Source organism: Nerophis ophidion, linkage group LG08, assembly GCF_033978795.1.
Source record: "Nerophis ophidion isolate RoL-2023_Sa linkage group LG08, RoL_Noph_v1.0, whole genome shotgun sequence".
NCBI classification, from domain to species: domain Eukaryota; kingdom Metazoa; phylum Chordata; class Actinopteri; order Syngnathiformes; family Syngnathidae; genus Nerophis; species Nerophis ophidion.
The window spans coordinates 6,126,336-6,141,335 of record NC_084618.1 but is presented as its reverse complement, the minus strand read 5'-3'; the positions used below and the strand labels follow the sequence as shown (position 1 = coordinate 6,141,335).

General features: G+C 45.8%; 2 protein-coding genes across 3 annotated transcripts in view; one reads left to right on the top strand and one right to left on the bottom strand.

The window, feature by feature from the left end:
- The window catches only part of dock1 (dedicator of cytokinesis 1), a 537,727-nt gene that overhangs the window by 235,624 nt on the left and 287,103 nt on the right, over positions 1 to 15,000 (top strand). The window lies entirely within an intron of this gene.
- The window catches only part of LOC133557237 (inhibitory synaptic factor 2A), a 112,115-nt gene that overhangs the window by 8,218 nt on the left and 88,897 nt on the right, over positions 1 to 15,000 (bottom strand). The window lies entirely within an intron of this gene.

The window sequence follows — 15,000 nt, the reverse complement described above, 5'->3', positions numbered from 1 at the left end:
TATTGAGTGTTGTTAAAAGAAAAGGTGATGTAACACAGTGGTGAACATGCCCTTTCCCAACTACTTTGGCACGCGTTGCAGCCATGAAATTCTAAGTTAATTATTATTTGCAAAAAAAATCAATTTCATGGCTTTGAACATCAAGTATCTCGTCGTTGTGGTGCATTCAATTGAATACGGGGTTTGTTTTGCGTTTTCCGCAGCAAAAAAAGGTTTGCAGAGTATTAATTGAATTAGAGGTGCTTTGCACACCAACAAAACTTACTTTCCAATTTAAGTCTTCTCTTCCCAGGGGAGTTGAGGGATTTATCCGGACCAGCCATCACGTTAATCCCACGTTTGCTTATATGTGACTGCGAGGTTTTTCTAAGTGAAAACTCAGACTACTACAGCTGCCAGTGTGGTAAATGTATGAGGACTTTAATCTCCTAAAGCTCCCTCTGACTAGAGATGGTGGGGCTGGGGGGTGCTGGGGGTGTAAAATGGCAGAATTTGGTTGGATAGAAGCTACTGCTGATTTAATACCAGCACTCATTTGTGTGAATGACATTTGTGGCGAGTGATGGATACATTTTACATTTGAACCGATTCAGTACTTAAGAATGGTAACCGCTACTCTACAGCAGTGTTCCCCAACCTTTTTTGCACCACGGACCAGTTTTTTTGTACAAACCCCGTTTCCATATAAGTTGGGAAATTGTGTTAGATTTAAATATAAACGGAATACAATGATTTGCAAATCCTTTTCAACCCAATTGAATGCACTACAAAGACAACATATTTGATGTTCAAACTCATAAAATGTATTTTTTTTTCTGCAAATAATAATTAACTTAGAATTTCATGGCTGCAACACGTGCCAAAGTAGTTGGGAAAGGGCATGTTCACCACTGTGTTACATCACCTTTTCTTTTAACAACACTCAATAAACGTTTGGGAACTGAGGAAACTGTATTTAGTGACAGTGGTTTTCTGAAGTGTTCCTGAGCCCATGTGGTGATATCCTTTAGAGAGTGATGTCGGTTTTTGAGGGATCGAAGGTCACGGTCATTCAATGGGCACTAATGCACCCCCATACCATCACAGATGCTGGCTTTTGAACTTTGTGTCGATAACAGTCTGGATGCTTCGCTTCCGCTTTGAACTAGATGACATGATGTTGAATATTTCCCCCCAAAAATTGAAATATGGACTCCGTTGTCGTATTTTAGGCTCCATAATGCGCCACACGTTTCAATGGGAGACAGGTCTGGACTACAGGCAGGGCAGTCTAGTACCCGTACTCTTTTACTATGAAGCCACGCTGTTGTAACACGTGGCTTGGCATTGTCTTGTTGAAATAAGCAGGGGCGTCCATGATAATGTTGCTTGAGTGGCAACATATGTTGCTCCAAAACCTGTATGGACCTTTTAGCATGAATAGTGCCTTCACAGATGTGTAAGTTACCCATGCCTTGGGCACTAATGCACCCCCATACCATCACAGATGCTGGCTTTTCAACTTTGCGCCTATAACAATCCGGATGGTTCTTTTCCTTGTTGTTCAGGAGGACACAGTTTCCAAAAACAATTGGAAATGTGGACTCGTCAGACCACCGAACACTTTTCCACTTCGCATCAGTCCATCTTTGATAATCTCGGGCCCAGAGAAGCCGACGGAGTTTCTGGATGTTGTTGATAAATGACTTTCGCTTTGCATAGTAGAGCTTTAACTTGCACTTACAGATGAAGCGACAAACTGTATTTAACCCTTTTGAAATTGTGATAATGTTCCCCTTTAAACTATTGCAGTGGCGTTCTGTACACAAAGTACACTTTGATTTGGTGTCGTTTTGATATGTCATCTTAGTGACATCATGCACAAAAGTGCACTAATAGCTTGTTTTAAACCTACTCAGTGGCCTAATGGTTAGAGTGTCCGCCCTGAGATCGGTAGGTCGTGAGTTCAAACCCCAGCCGACCCATTGGGACCCATTACCTCTCTGCTTGGCGCTCAGCATTAAGGGTTGGAATTGGGGGTTAAATCACCAAAAATTATTCCCCGGGCGTGGCCACCGCTGCTGCTCACTGCTCCCCTCACCTCCCAGGGGGGCGATCAAGGGTGATGGGTCGAATGCAGAGAATAATTTCGCCACATCTAGTGTGTGTGCGACAATCATTTCTTCTTTAACTTTTACTTTAACTTTAAAATGTCTCCCACAACCTTGCACTTTCGGTTTTGAAATGACATGGCTTAAAAATATTGAGATATTAATAAAAGGCCATATCGCCCGGACATAGTCTGGAATAGACTTTATCTTGTGTTTACGTTGAAGTGAAGTGGCAATTGTCCTTTGACAACACTTTGTGATCACTATAACTACTCATTTTTTTAATTCTTGATTTAGGCTCCTGACGGAACAAGTTTGAATGATGCGGACACGTTTGTTACTGTATATTTTCTAATATGCTTCGGCTTTGGAGACTTTATATGTGTAAGTCATCCATCCATCTTCTTCCGCTTATCCGAGGTCGGGTCGCGGGGGCAACAGCCTAAGCAGGGAAGCCCAGACTTCCCTCTCCCCAGCCACTTCGTCTAGCTCTTCCCGGGGGATCCCGAGGCGTTCCCAGGCCAGCCGGGAGACATAGTCTTCCCAACGTGTCCTGGGTCTTCCCCGTGGCCTCCTACCGGTTGTACGTGCCCTAAACACCTCCCTAGGGAGGCGTTCGGGTGGCATCCTGACCAGATGCCCGAACCACCTCATCTGGCTCCTCTCGATATGGAGGAGCAGCGGCTTTACTTTGAATTCCTCCCGGATGGCAGAGCTTCTCACCCTATCTCTAAGGGAGAGACTCATTTGGGCCGCTTGTACCCGTGATCTTATCCTTTCGGTCATGACCCAAAGCTCATGACCATAGGTGAGGATGGGAACGTAGATCGACCGGTAAATTGAGAGCTTTGCCTTCCGGCTCAGCTCCTTCTTCACCACAAAGGATCGGTACAACGTCCGCATTACTGAAGACGCCGCACCGATCCGCCTGTCGATCTCACGATCCACTCTTCCCTCACTCGTGAACAAGACTCCTAGGTACTTGAACTCCTCCACTTAGGGCAGGGTCTCCTCCCCAACCTAGAGATGGCATTCCACCCTTTTCCGGGCGAGAACCATGGACTCGGACTTGGAGGTGCTGATTCTCATTCCGGTCGCTTCACACTCGGCTGCAAACCGATCCAGTGAGAGCTGAAGATCCCGGTCAGATGAAGCCATCAGGACCACAAAAAGCAGAGACCTAATCCTGCGGTCACCAAACCGGAACCCCTCAACGCCTTGACTGCGCCTAGAAATTCTGTCCATAAAAGTTATGAACAGAATCGGTGACAAAGGACAGCCTTGGCGGAGTCCAACCCTCACTGGAAATGTGTCCGACTTACTGCCAGCAATGCGGACCAAGCTCTGACACTGATCATACAGGGATCGGACCGCCACAATAAGACAGTCCGGTACCCCATACTCTCTGAGCACTCCCCACAGGACTTCCCGAGGGACACGGTCGAAAACCTTCTCCAAGTCCACAAAGCACATGTAGACTGGTTGGGCAAACTCCCATGCACCCTCAGGAACCCTGCCGAGAGTACAGAGCTGGTCCACAGTTCCACGACCAGGACGAAAACCACACTGTTCCTCCTGAATCCGAGGCTCGACTATCCGGCGTAGCCTCCTCTCCAGTACACCTGAATAAACCCCGAAAAAATGTGTAAGTCATATGCAACTAAAATGTGGTGTTTTTTAACTGCAATATGGTTCAATTAAGAAAACATATTACCTATGTCTGGCTTATGTGCTATTGTGTGCTTAGCTGTTGTGTAGCTGCTAGCTCCTATTAGCTAATAGCCTATCATGTTTGTTAAATCGGGAGTACAGTAAGTATGCACGTTTGTCACATTTTTGCCACATGGTTGTATTTCTCAAGTCACCCAGAGCTGAAGCTTTGACTCTTTCCGTTAATGAGTGGCAATAAAAACGAGACGGGGTTCATCAAGTTTGTTTGATGCTCATCGATTTCGACGAAAACGGACGCAAATGACTCCGAGCACTTTGCATTTGCTCAGACTCAGGCCTTTGTATTTAAGTCCGGCAATTAGCAACAAATCACATGCCCTTAATTACCGTGTTAGAAAATCCATTCCAATTTGGGCCAAGTATTTGGAAGTTTGTGTCCTTGCACACATTTTTGAATGTGTTGACTTTGCTGGTAAGTTTACCCAAAGCTAATTATTGAAGCACCTAAACCAGAGGTCTCAAACACGCGGGCCAATAATATGAAAATTTAATGTTGGTGGCCCGCGAGTTTCATACGACTGGCGCTTTACAGCGTCATACTTGTATACCCTCGATTTTTCCGGGAGACCCCCAATATTCAGTGCCCCCTCCAGGGATAATCATTCTCCCGATTTTCACCCTAATAACAATATTAAAGGGGAACATTGTCACAATTTCAAAAGGGTTAAAACCAATAAAAATCAGTTCCCAGTGGCTTGTTTTATTTTTTGAAGTCTTTTTCAAAATTTTACCCGTCCCGGAATATCCCTAAAAATAAGCTTTAAAGTGTCTTATTTTCGCTATCTTCGAAGCCACCGTCCATTTCCCTGTGACGTCATACAGTGCTGCCAATGTAAACAAACATTGGCGAATAGCACAGCAAGATATAGCGACATTAGCTCGGATTCAGACTCAGATTTCAGCGGCTTTTGCGATTCAACAGATTACGCATGTATTGAAAGGAATGGTCGGAGTATGGAGGCAGTTAGCGAAAACGAAATTGATGAAGAAACTGAAGCTATTGAGCGAATAGCTATTGACGCTATTCGGCCATAGCACGGCCAAATAGCTGCCTTATTAGCATCGTCGGTAAAATGTGCGGACCAAACGATCCAGACTTTCGCATCTTGTGAGACTGGAGCAACTTAAATCCGTCGATTGGTAAGTGTTTGTTTCGCATGAAATGTGGGTATTTAGTTTCAAATGTACATACAGCTAGCCTAAATAGCATGTTAGCATCGATTAGCTGGCAGTCACGCCGCGACCAAATATGTTTGATTAGCACATAAGTCAACAACATCAACAAAACTCACCTTTGTGATTTCATTGACTTTATCGTTACAAATGTATCTGCAGGTTATCCATACATCTCTGTGCCATGTCTGCCTTAGTATCGCCGGTAAATAGCATGTTAGCATCGATTAGCGTAGCATGTTAGCATCGATTCTGCAGGTTATCCATACGTCTCTGTGCCATGTCTGTCTTAACATCGCCGGTAAAATGTGTAAACACTCTGGCACATTCAATGGGGGTCTGGCGGCAGATTTCTTGCCAGTGGTGCAACTTGAATCCCTCCCTGTTAGTGTTGTTACACCCTCCGACAACACAGCGACGAGGCATGATGTCTCCAAGGTTCCAAAAAATAGTCGAAAAAACGGAAAATAACAGAGCTGAGACCCGGTGTTTGTAATGTGTTTGACAAAATGAAAATGGCGGCTTTATTACCTAGGTTGACGTCACGTTCTGATGTCATCGCTCCAAGAGCGATAAACAGAAAAGCATTTAATTCGCCAAAATTCACCCATTTAGAGTTCGGGAATCGGTTGAAAAAATATATGGTCTTTTTTTTCTGCAACATCAAGGTATATATTGACGCTTGCATAGGTCTGGCGATAATGTTCCCCTTTAAGGGCACTACCTTTGGCGTCCTCTACAACGTGCCAGCCCAGCCACATGTTGTATTTGGCTTCAGTAGACGCAGTAAGAGACTGCAAGACCTACTGTAGTTGATTAACAGCCATGCAGGTCACACTGAGGGTGGCCGTATAAACAACTTTAACACTTTTACAAACATGCGCCACACTGTGAACCCGCACCAAACAAGAATGACAAACACATTTTGGGAGAACATCTTCACCGTAACACAACATAAACACAACAGAACAAATACCCAGAATCCAATGTTGCCTTAACTCTTCCGGGCTACAATAGGGGGTGGGGTGCAGGGGTGTATATTGTAGCCTGTAAAACTTAGGGCTGCATGGGATTCTGGGTATTTGTTCTGTTGCGTTTATTAGGGCTGCGAATCTTTGGATGTCCCACGATTCGATTCACTATCGGTTCTTGGGGTCACGATTCGATTCAAAAAAATGTTTTTAAATTCAACACCATTCTCGATTCAAAAACGATTTTTTTCCCGATTTAAAAGGATTCTCTATTCATTCAATACTTAGGATTTTAGCAGGACATACCCCAGTCTGCTGACATGCAAGCAGAGTAGTATATTTTTGTAAAAAGCTTTTATAATTGTAAAGAACAATGTTTTATCAACTGATTGCAATAATGTAAATTTGTTTTAACTATTAAGCGAACCAAAAATATGACTTATTTTATCTTTGTGAAAACATTGGACACAGTGTGTTGTCAAGCTTATGAGATGCCATGCAAGTGTAAGCCACTGTGATACTATTGTTCTTTATTTTAATTTTTATAAATGTCTAATGATAATGTCAATGAGGGATTTTTAATCACTGCTATGCTGAAATTATAACTAATATTGATTCTGTTGTTGATAATATTCATTTTTGTTTCATTACTTTTGTGTTTGTGTCTCCTCTCAATTGCTCTGTTTATTGCAGTTCTGAGTGTTGCTGGGTCAGGTTTGGTTTTGGAATTGGATTGCATTGTTATGGTATTGCTGTGTATTGTTTTGTTGGATTGATTAAAAAAAAAAAAAACTAATTTTTTTTAATTTTTTTTATTTTTTAAATTAGAATCTATTCTGAATCACACAACGTGAGAATCGCGATTCGAATTCGAATCGATTTTTCTCCCACACCCCTAGTGTTTATGTTGTGTTACGGTGCGGATGTTTTCCCAAAATGTGTTTGTCATTCTCGTTTGGTGTGGGTTCACAGTGTGGCGCATATTTGTCACAGTGATAAAGTTGTTTATACGGCCACCCTCAGTGTGACCTGTATGGCTGTTGATCAAGTATGTCTTGCAGTCACTTCCGTGAGTCTGCAGAAATCTCCTACAACATGTGACCGGGCCGGCACACTTTTTGTTTGGTGTAGAAGTGGACGCTAAAGGCGGTGCCATCACGGCACGCCCTTAAAATTGTCGTCCGGGTAAAAATCGAGAGAACGATTACCCCGGGAGATTGTCGGGAGGGGCACTGATATACGGGTGCTGTTCATATTATTAGAATATCTTAAAAACGTAGATTTATTTCAGTAATTATATTCAGAACGTGAAACTTACATATTATATCAATTCATTACACACATAGTGATGTATTTGAAATGTTTATTTCTTTAAATTTTGATGATTAGTACTGACAATTACTGAAAATCCCAAATTCAGTATCTCAGAAAATTAGAATATTAGTTACGACTAGTACCAAAAAATATTTTTTTATAAATGTGGGCCAACTGAAAAGTATGAACATGGAAAGTTTCAGCATGTACGGCGATCAATACTTAGTTGCAGCTCCTTTTGCCTGAATTGCTGCAGCAATACGGTGTGGTACGGCCAGTCTGTTGCACTCCTCAGGTCTTATGAGAGCCCAGCTTGCTTTAATAGTGGCCTTCAGCTCTTCGGCATTGTTGGGTCTGGCATCTGGCATCTGGCATCTTCCGCTTCACAATACCTCATAGCTTTTCTATGGGGTTAAGGTCAGGTGAGTTTGCAGGCCAATCAAGAACAGGGATACCATGGTCCTTAAACCAGGTACTGGTAGATTTGGCACTGTGTGCAGGTGCCAAGTCATGTTGGAAAATGAAATCTTCCCCTCCATAAAATTGGTCGGCGGCAGGCAGCATAAAGTGTTCTAAAACTTCCTGTTAGACTGCTGCATTGACCCTAGACCTCAGGAAACCCAGTGGACCAACACCAGCCGATGACATGGCACCACCAGACCATTACCCATTGTGGAAATTTGACACTGGACTTCAGGCAACGTAGATTCTGTGCCTCTCCTGTCTTTCTCCAGACTCTGGAACCTTGATTTCAAAAGGAGATACAAAATTTAGTTCCATCTGAAAACATAACTTTGGACTACTCAGCAGCAGTCCAGTCCTTTTTGACGCTTTTGACGTTGTCTCTTATTCAAGAGTGGCTTTACACCAGGAATGCGACAGCTGAAGCCCATATCTTGCATACGTCGGTGCGTGGTGGTTCTTGAAGCATTGACTCCAGCTGCAGTCCCCTCTTTGTGGATCTCCCCCACATTTTTGAATCGGTTTTGTTTGACAATCCTCTTGCTTGTACACTTTTTTCTACCACATCTTTGTCTTGCCTTGGCCTCTCTATTAATGTGCTTGGACACAGAGCTCTGGGAACATCCAACCTCTTTGGCAATGACCTTTTGTGTCTTCTTTAAAGTATCAATGGTCATCTTTTGGACAGTTGTCAAGTCAGCAGTCTTCCCCATGATTGTGTGTCATACAGAATCAAAACGAGAGACCATTTAAAGGCTTTTCCAGGTGTTTGGAGTTAGTTATCTATTTAAGAGTGTGGCACCAGGTGTCTTCAATATCTGACCTTTTCACCATATTCTAATTTTCTGAGATGTTGGATTTAGGGTTTTCATTGGTTGTCAGCTATAATCATCTCCTTTTTGGCAAAAAACACTTGAAATGTATCAGTCTGTTTGGAATGAATGTATACATTCTACAAGTTTGACTTTCTAAATGGAATTAATGAAATAAATCAACTTTTTCATGATATTCTAATGTTCTAATGTTGCTAGGGCGGGAAAGCCATTCAAAGAAGGTGATTCATTAAAAAGTCTCACCTTAAAACTCATTTGTATACTCTAGCCTTTAAATAGACTCCCTTTTTAGACCAGTTGATCTGCCGTTTCTTTTCTTTTTCTTCTATGTCCCACTCTCCCTTGTGGAGGGGGTCCGGTCCGATCCGGTGGCCATGTACCGCTTGCCTGTGTATCGGCTGGGGACATCTCTGTGCTGCTGATCCGCCTCCGCTTGGGATGGTTTCCTGCTGGCTCCGCTGTGAACGGGACTCTCGCTGCTGTGTCGGATCCGCTTTGGACTGGACTCTCGCGACTGTGTTGGATCCATTGTGGATTGAACTTTCACAGTATCATGTTAGACCCGCTCGACATCCATTGCTTTCCTCCTCTCCAAGGTTCTCATAGTCATCATTGTCACCGACGTCCCACTGGGTGTGAGTTTTTCCTTGCCCTTATGTGGGCCTACCGAGGGTGTCGTGGTGGTTTGTGCAGCCCTTTGAGACACTAGTGATTTAGGGCTATATAAGTAAACATTGATTGATTGATTGATTGATTGATAAAAAGTGCATGTTAGATTTTTTAAAGAAATCTTTTCTCACCCAGTTTCTGCATCCAGTGGCCCTCCAGGTAAATTGAGTTTGAGACCCCTGACCTAAACACACAAAAAAGAAGCATCCGTGCAAAAATCCACGTCATCCTAACCCGTCGGAAGTCTCACGCGCACGATCCCGTCGCTAATACGGCTGGTTCGCCCGAGCAATCACCGAATCCAAAATTAATCGTGTTTATTCCGCCGCCGCCGTCTCAAACTGCTCGAGATCCTTCTTGCATACAAATGGTCCGAATGCGGACAACAGTTGCCAGAAGAGGAGTTTTTTTTATTTTTTTTATTGAATCTCATTCCTCATGCCTTCCAGGGAATTGTACTTTGGAGATGTCACTTAACATATGAATCCAATCTGGCTTGCATTTTCAGGCCCAACACAAAGCTCTTTTATTGGCTCTTTGATTGTTTTCTGATGCCTTCGGTGCGAGGATTGTTTGAACGTAACTTTTAACACGATCTGAACCCGAGTGGTGTTTTGTTATTGGACTTCTGTGCTCGTCACGGTTTGTCCATAACAAACACCATGTTCAAACATAAGGGTGTCCATATGTGCACTTGGCACCAGGACACCCTAGGCCGCGGTTCCATGATCGACTCTGTAGTTGTGTCATCGGATTTGCGGCCTCATGTTCTGGACACTCGGGTAAAGAGAGGGGCGGAGCTTTCTACCGATCACCACCTGGTGGTGAGTTGGCTGCGATGGTGGGGGAGGATGCCGGACAGACCTGGGAGGCCCAAACGCATTGTGAGGGTCTGCTGGGAACGTCTGGCAGAGTCTCCTGTCAGACAAAGTTTCAATTCCCACCTCCGGAAGAACTTTGAACATGTCACGAGGGAGGTGCTGGACATTGAGTCCGAGTGGACCATGTTCCGCACCTCTATTGTCGAGGCGGCAGATCGGAGCTGGACATTGAGTCCGAGTGGACCATGTTCCGCACCTCTATTGTCGAGGCGGCAGATCGGAGCTGGACATTGAGTCCGAGTGGACCATGTTCCGCACCTCTATTGTCGAGGCGGCAGATCGGAGCTGGACATTGAGTCCGAGTGGACCATGTTCCGCACCTCTATTGTCGAGGCGGCAGATCGGAGCTGGACATTGAGTCCGAGTGGACCATGTTCCGCACCTCTATTGTCGAGGCGGCAGATCGGAGCTGGACATTGAGTCCGAGTGGACCATGTTCCGCACCTCTATTGTCGAGGCGGCAGATCGGAGCTGGACATTGAGTCCGAGTGGACCATGTTCCGCACCTCTATTGTCGAGGCGGCAGATCGGAGCTGGACATTGAGTCCGAGTGGACCATGTTCCGCACCTCTATTGTCGAGGCGGCAGATCGGAGCTGGACATTGAGTCCGAGTGGACCATGTTCCGCACCTCTATTGTCGAGGCGGCAGATCGGAGCTGGACATTGAGTCCGAGTGGACCATGTTCCGCACCTCTATTGTCGAGGCGGCAGATCGGAGCTGGACATTGAGTCCGAGTGGACCATGTTCCGCACCTCTATTGTCGAGGCGGCAGATCGGAGCTGGACATTGAGTCCGAGTGGACCATGTTCCGCACCTCTATTGTCGAGGCGGCAGATCGGAGCTGGACATTGAGTCCGAGTGGACCATGTTCCGCACCTCTATTGTCGAGGCGGCAGATCGGAGCTGGACATTGAGTCCGAGTGGACCATGTTCCGCACCTCTATTGTCGAGGCGGCAGATCGGAGCTGGACATTGAGTCCGAGTGGACCATGTTCCGCACCTCTATTGTCGAGGCGGCAGATCGGAGCTGGACATTGAGTCCGAGTGGACCATGTTCCGCACCTCTATTGTCGAGGCGGCAGATCGGAGCTGGACATTGAGTCCGAGTGGACCATGTTCCGCACCTCTATTGTCGAGGCGGCAGATCGGAGCTGGACATTGAGTCCGAGTGGACCATGTTCCGCACCTCTATTGTCGAGGCGGCAGATCGGAGCTGGACATTGAGTCCGAGTGGACCATGTTCCGCACCTCTATTGTCGAGGCGGCAGATCGGAGCTGGACATTGAGTCCGAGTGGACCATGTTCCGCACCTCTATTGTCGAGGCGGCAGATCGGAGCTGGACATTGAGTCCGAGTGGACCATGTTCCGCACCTCTATTGTCGAGGCGGCAGATCGGAGCTGGACATTGAGTCCGAGTGGACCATGTTCCGCACCTCTATTGTCGAGGCGGCAGATCGGAGCTGGACATTGAGTCCGAGTGGACCATGTTCCGCACCTCTATTGTCGAGGCGGCAGATCGGAGCTGGACATTGAGTCCGAGTGGACCATGTTCCGCACCTCTATTGTCGAGGCGGCAGATCGGAGCTGGACATTGAGTCCGAGTGGACCATGTTCCGCACCTCTATTGTCGAGGCGGCAGATCGGAGCTGGACATTGAGTCCGAGTGGACCATGTTCCGCACCTCTATTGTCGAGGCGGCAGATCGGAGCTGGACATTGAGTCCGAGTGGACCATGTTCCGCACCTCTATTGTCGAGGCGGCAGATCGGAGCTGGACATTGAGTCCGAGTGGACCATGTTCCGCACCTCTATTGTCGAGGCGGCAGATCGGAGCTGGACATTGAGTCCGAGTGGACCATGTTCCGCACCTCTATTGTCGAGGCGGCAGATCGGAGCTGGACATTGAGTCCGAGTGGACCATGTTCCGCACCTCTATTGTCGAGGCGGCAGATCGGAGCTGGACATTGAGTCCGAGTGGACCATGTTCCGCACCTCTATTGTCGAGGCGGCAGATCGGAGCTGTGGCCGCAAGGTAGTTGGTGCCTGTCGGGGCGGCAATCCTAAAACCCCTTGGTGGACACCAGCGGTGAGGGATGCCGTCAAGCTGAAGAAGGAGTCCTATCGGGTCCTTTTTGGCTCATAGGACTCCGGAGGCAGTGGACAGGTACCGACGGGCCAAGCGGTGTGCAGCTTCAGCGGTCGCAGAGGCAAAAACTCGGACATGGGAGGAGTTCGGGGAAGCCATGGAAAACGACTTCCGGACGGCTTCGAAGCGATTCTGGACCACCGTCCGCCGCCTCAGGAAGGGGAAGCAGTGCCATGATTCGAACTTTTAACACGATATTGCCAAAAGTATTTGGTCACCAGCCTTGACTTTTTGATTGATTGATTGATTGATTGAAACTTGTATTAGTAGATTGCACAGTATTCCGTACAATTGACCACTAAATGGTAACACCCCAATACATTTTTTCCACGTTAATCAATTAACGGTAATTCACATATGAACTTCAAGTGCCATCCCATTCCTAACCCATAAGGTTCAATATGATCAATCAATCAATCAATCAATGTTTACTTATATAGCCCTAAATCACTAGTGTCTCAAAGGGCTGCACAAACCACCACGACATCCTCGGTAGGCCCACATAAGGGCAAGGAAAACTCACACCCAGTGGGACGTCGGTGACAATGATGACTATGAGAACCTTGGAGAGGAGGAAAGCAATGGATGTCGAGCGGGTCTAACATGATACTGTGAAAGTTCAATCCATAATGGATCCAACACATTCGCGAGAGTCCAGTCCAAAGCGGATCCAACACAGCAGCGAGAGTCCCGTTCACAGCGGAGCCAGCAGGAAACCATCCCAAGCGGAGGCGGATCAGCAGCGCAGAGATGTCCCCAGCCGATACACAGGCAAGCAGTACATGGCCACCGGATCGGACTGGACCCCCTCCACAAGGGAGAGTGGGACATAGAAGAAAAAGAAAAGAAACGGCAGATCAACTGGTCTAAAAAGGGAGTCTATTTAAAGGCTAGAGTATACAAATGAGTTTTAAGGTGAGACTTAAATGCTTCTACTGAGGTGGCATCTCGAACTGTTACCGGGAGGGCATTCCAGAGTACTGGAGCCCGAACGGAAAACGCTCTATAGCCCGCAGACTTTTTTTGGGCTTTGGGAATCACTAATCACTAATATGATGTCGGTCCACCTTTTGCAGCTATTACAGCTTCAACTCTTCCTGGAAGGCTGTCCAAAAAGTTGCGGAGTGTGATTATAGGAATTCTTCCAAGAACGTGAAACTCATGGGAATAATCACTGAATGGAGAACTGGGGGTGAGATTAAATAAGTTATCTTCTTCCCACTCCCTTTCAGGCAAAACTTGATAAATACAGTGGGGGAAAAAAGTATTTAGTCAGCCAGCGATTGTGCAAGTTCTCCCACTTAAAATGATGACAGAGTTCTGTAATGTTCATCATAGGTACACTTCAACTGTGAGAGACAGAATGTGGAAAAAGAAATGTAGGAATTTTAAAGAATTTCTTTGTAAATTATGGTGGAAAATAAGTATTCGGTCAACCATTCAAAGCCAAAAAGTTCTGTAGTTGATTTTTGTTATGTAAATTGTTCAAAGCTTTTCTGTCTGTAAAACACACACCGCAAAATGAGCTAATGTTACGCTAAAAGCTAATTAGCCTTGCAGGCTTAAATAGTTGTGTCATGATTGACAACAGGTGCGAGTGTCCGAACCCCAGCAGCAGGTGAAAATCATGCCACCCCCGGCAACCAAAACAAACACGGAACCAATGGAGTCAAAAACAAACAGAACATGATCACAAGACATGTTGGAAAAGGAAGGGGGCCGCTCCAAACTGTTCCCACAAGGTTGGGAGCATGGAATTGTCCAACTGTTTTGGTATCCTGGAGCATTCAAAGTTCCTTTCACTGGAATTAAGGGGCCAAGCCCAACTTCTGAAAAACAACCCCGAACCATAATTCCTCCTCCAGCAAATTTCACACTCTGCACAATGCAGTCCGCAATGTAGCATTCTCCTGGCAACCTTTAAACCCAGACTCCTCCATCAGATTGCCAGATGGAAAAGCGTGATTCATCACTCCAGAGAAGGCGTCCTCACTGCTCTAGAGTCCGGTAGCGACGTGTTTTACGTGCATCCGACGCTTTGCATAGGACTTGGTGATGGTGGCATCCTATGACAGTTCCACGCAGGAAATCACTGAGAGCGGCCCATTCTTTCACATATGTTTGTAGAAACAGTGTCTATGCCTAAGTGCTTGATTTTATACACCGGGCCAAGTGATTAGGACACCTGATTGTCATCATTTGAATAGTTGGCGTTGTGTTTTGGACCAGATCTTCTGCCGGTCACCCCCCAGGTTCGTTTAATAACACATAAGCTGGTTTTAAATGAATCCCAGACAGAGTAGCTTATTTTGACATCTATTCCAAAGCTTTGGGAGACCAAATATAAACAACACATTCGAATCGCATCACCGAAGTTGATCTGAATACATTACGGAAGCGCTGTCTTCTTCAGTATCTCTCCCGCCCCCACCCACCGGAACGAATACCCTTATTTGTTCTTCTTAGCCTGGGACAGGGAGTTATGGCTACTCCTTAAATTCCTAACGCTTCAAGGTTAACACACACAAGTACACTAGCGGACAACCAAGAAGAGACCAAATGGAAATACACTAGCTGTTTTAAAATATGAATATGGAGAAAAGAAATAACTCTTAAATATGGATATATGTAGATATCTATCTCCGTCAGTGGCCAAATATTTTTGTCAATATAGTGCAAGGGTAGGAAATCTGTGGCTCTTTTGATGACTGCATCTGGCTCTCAGATA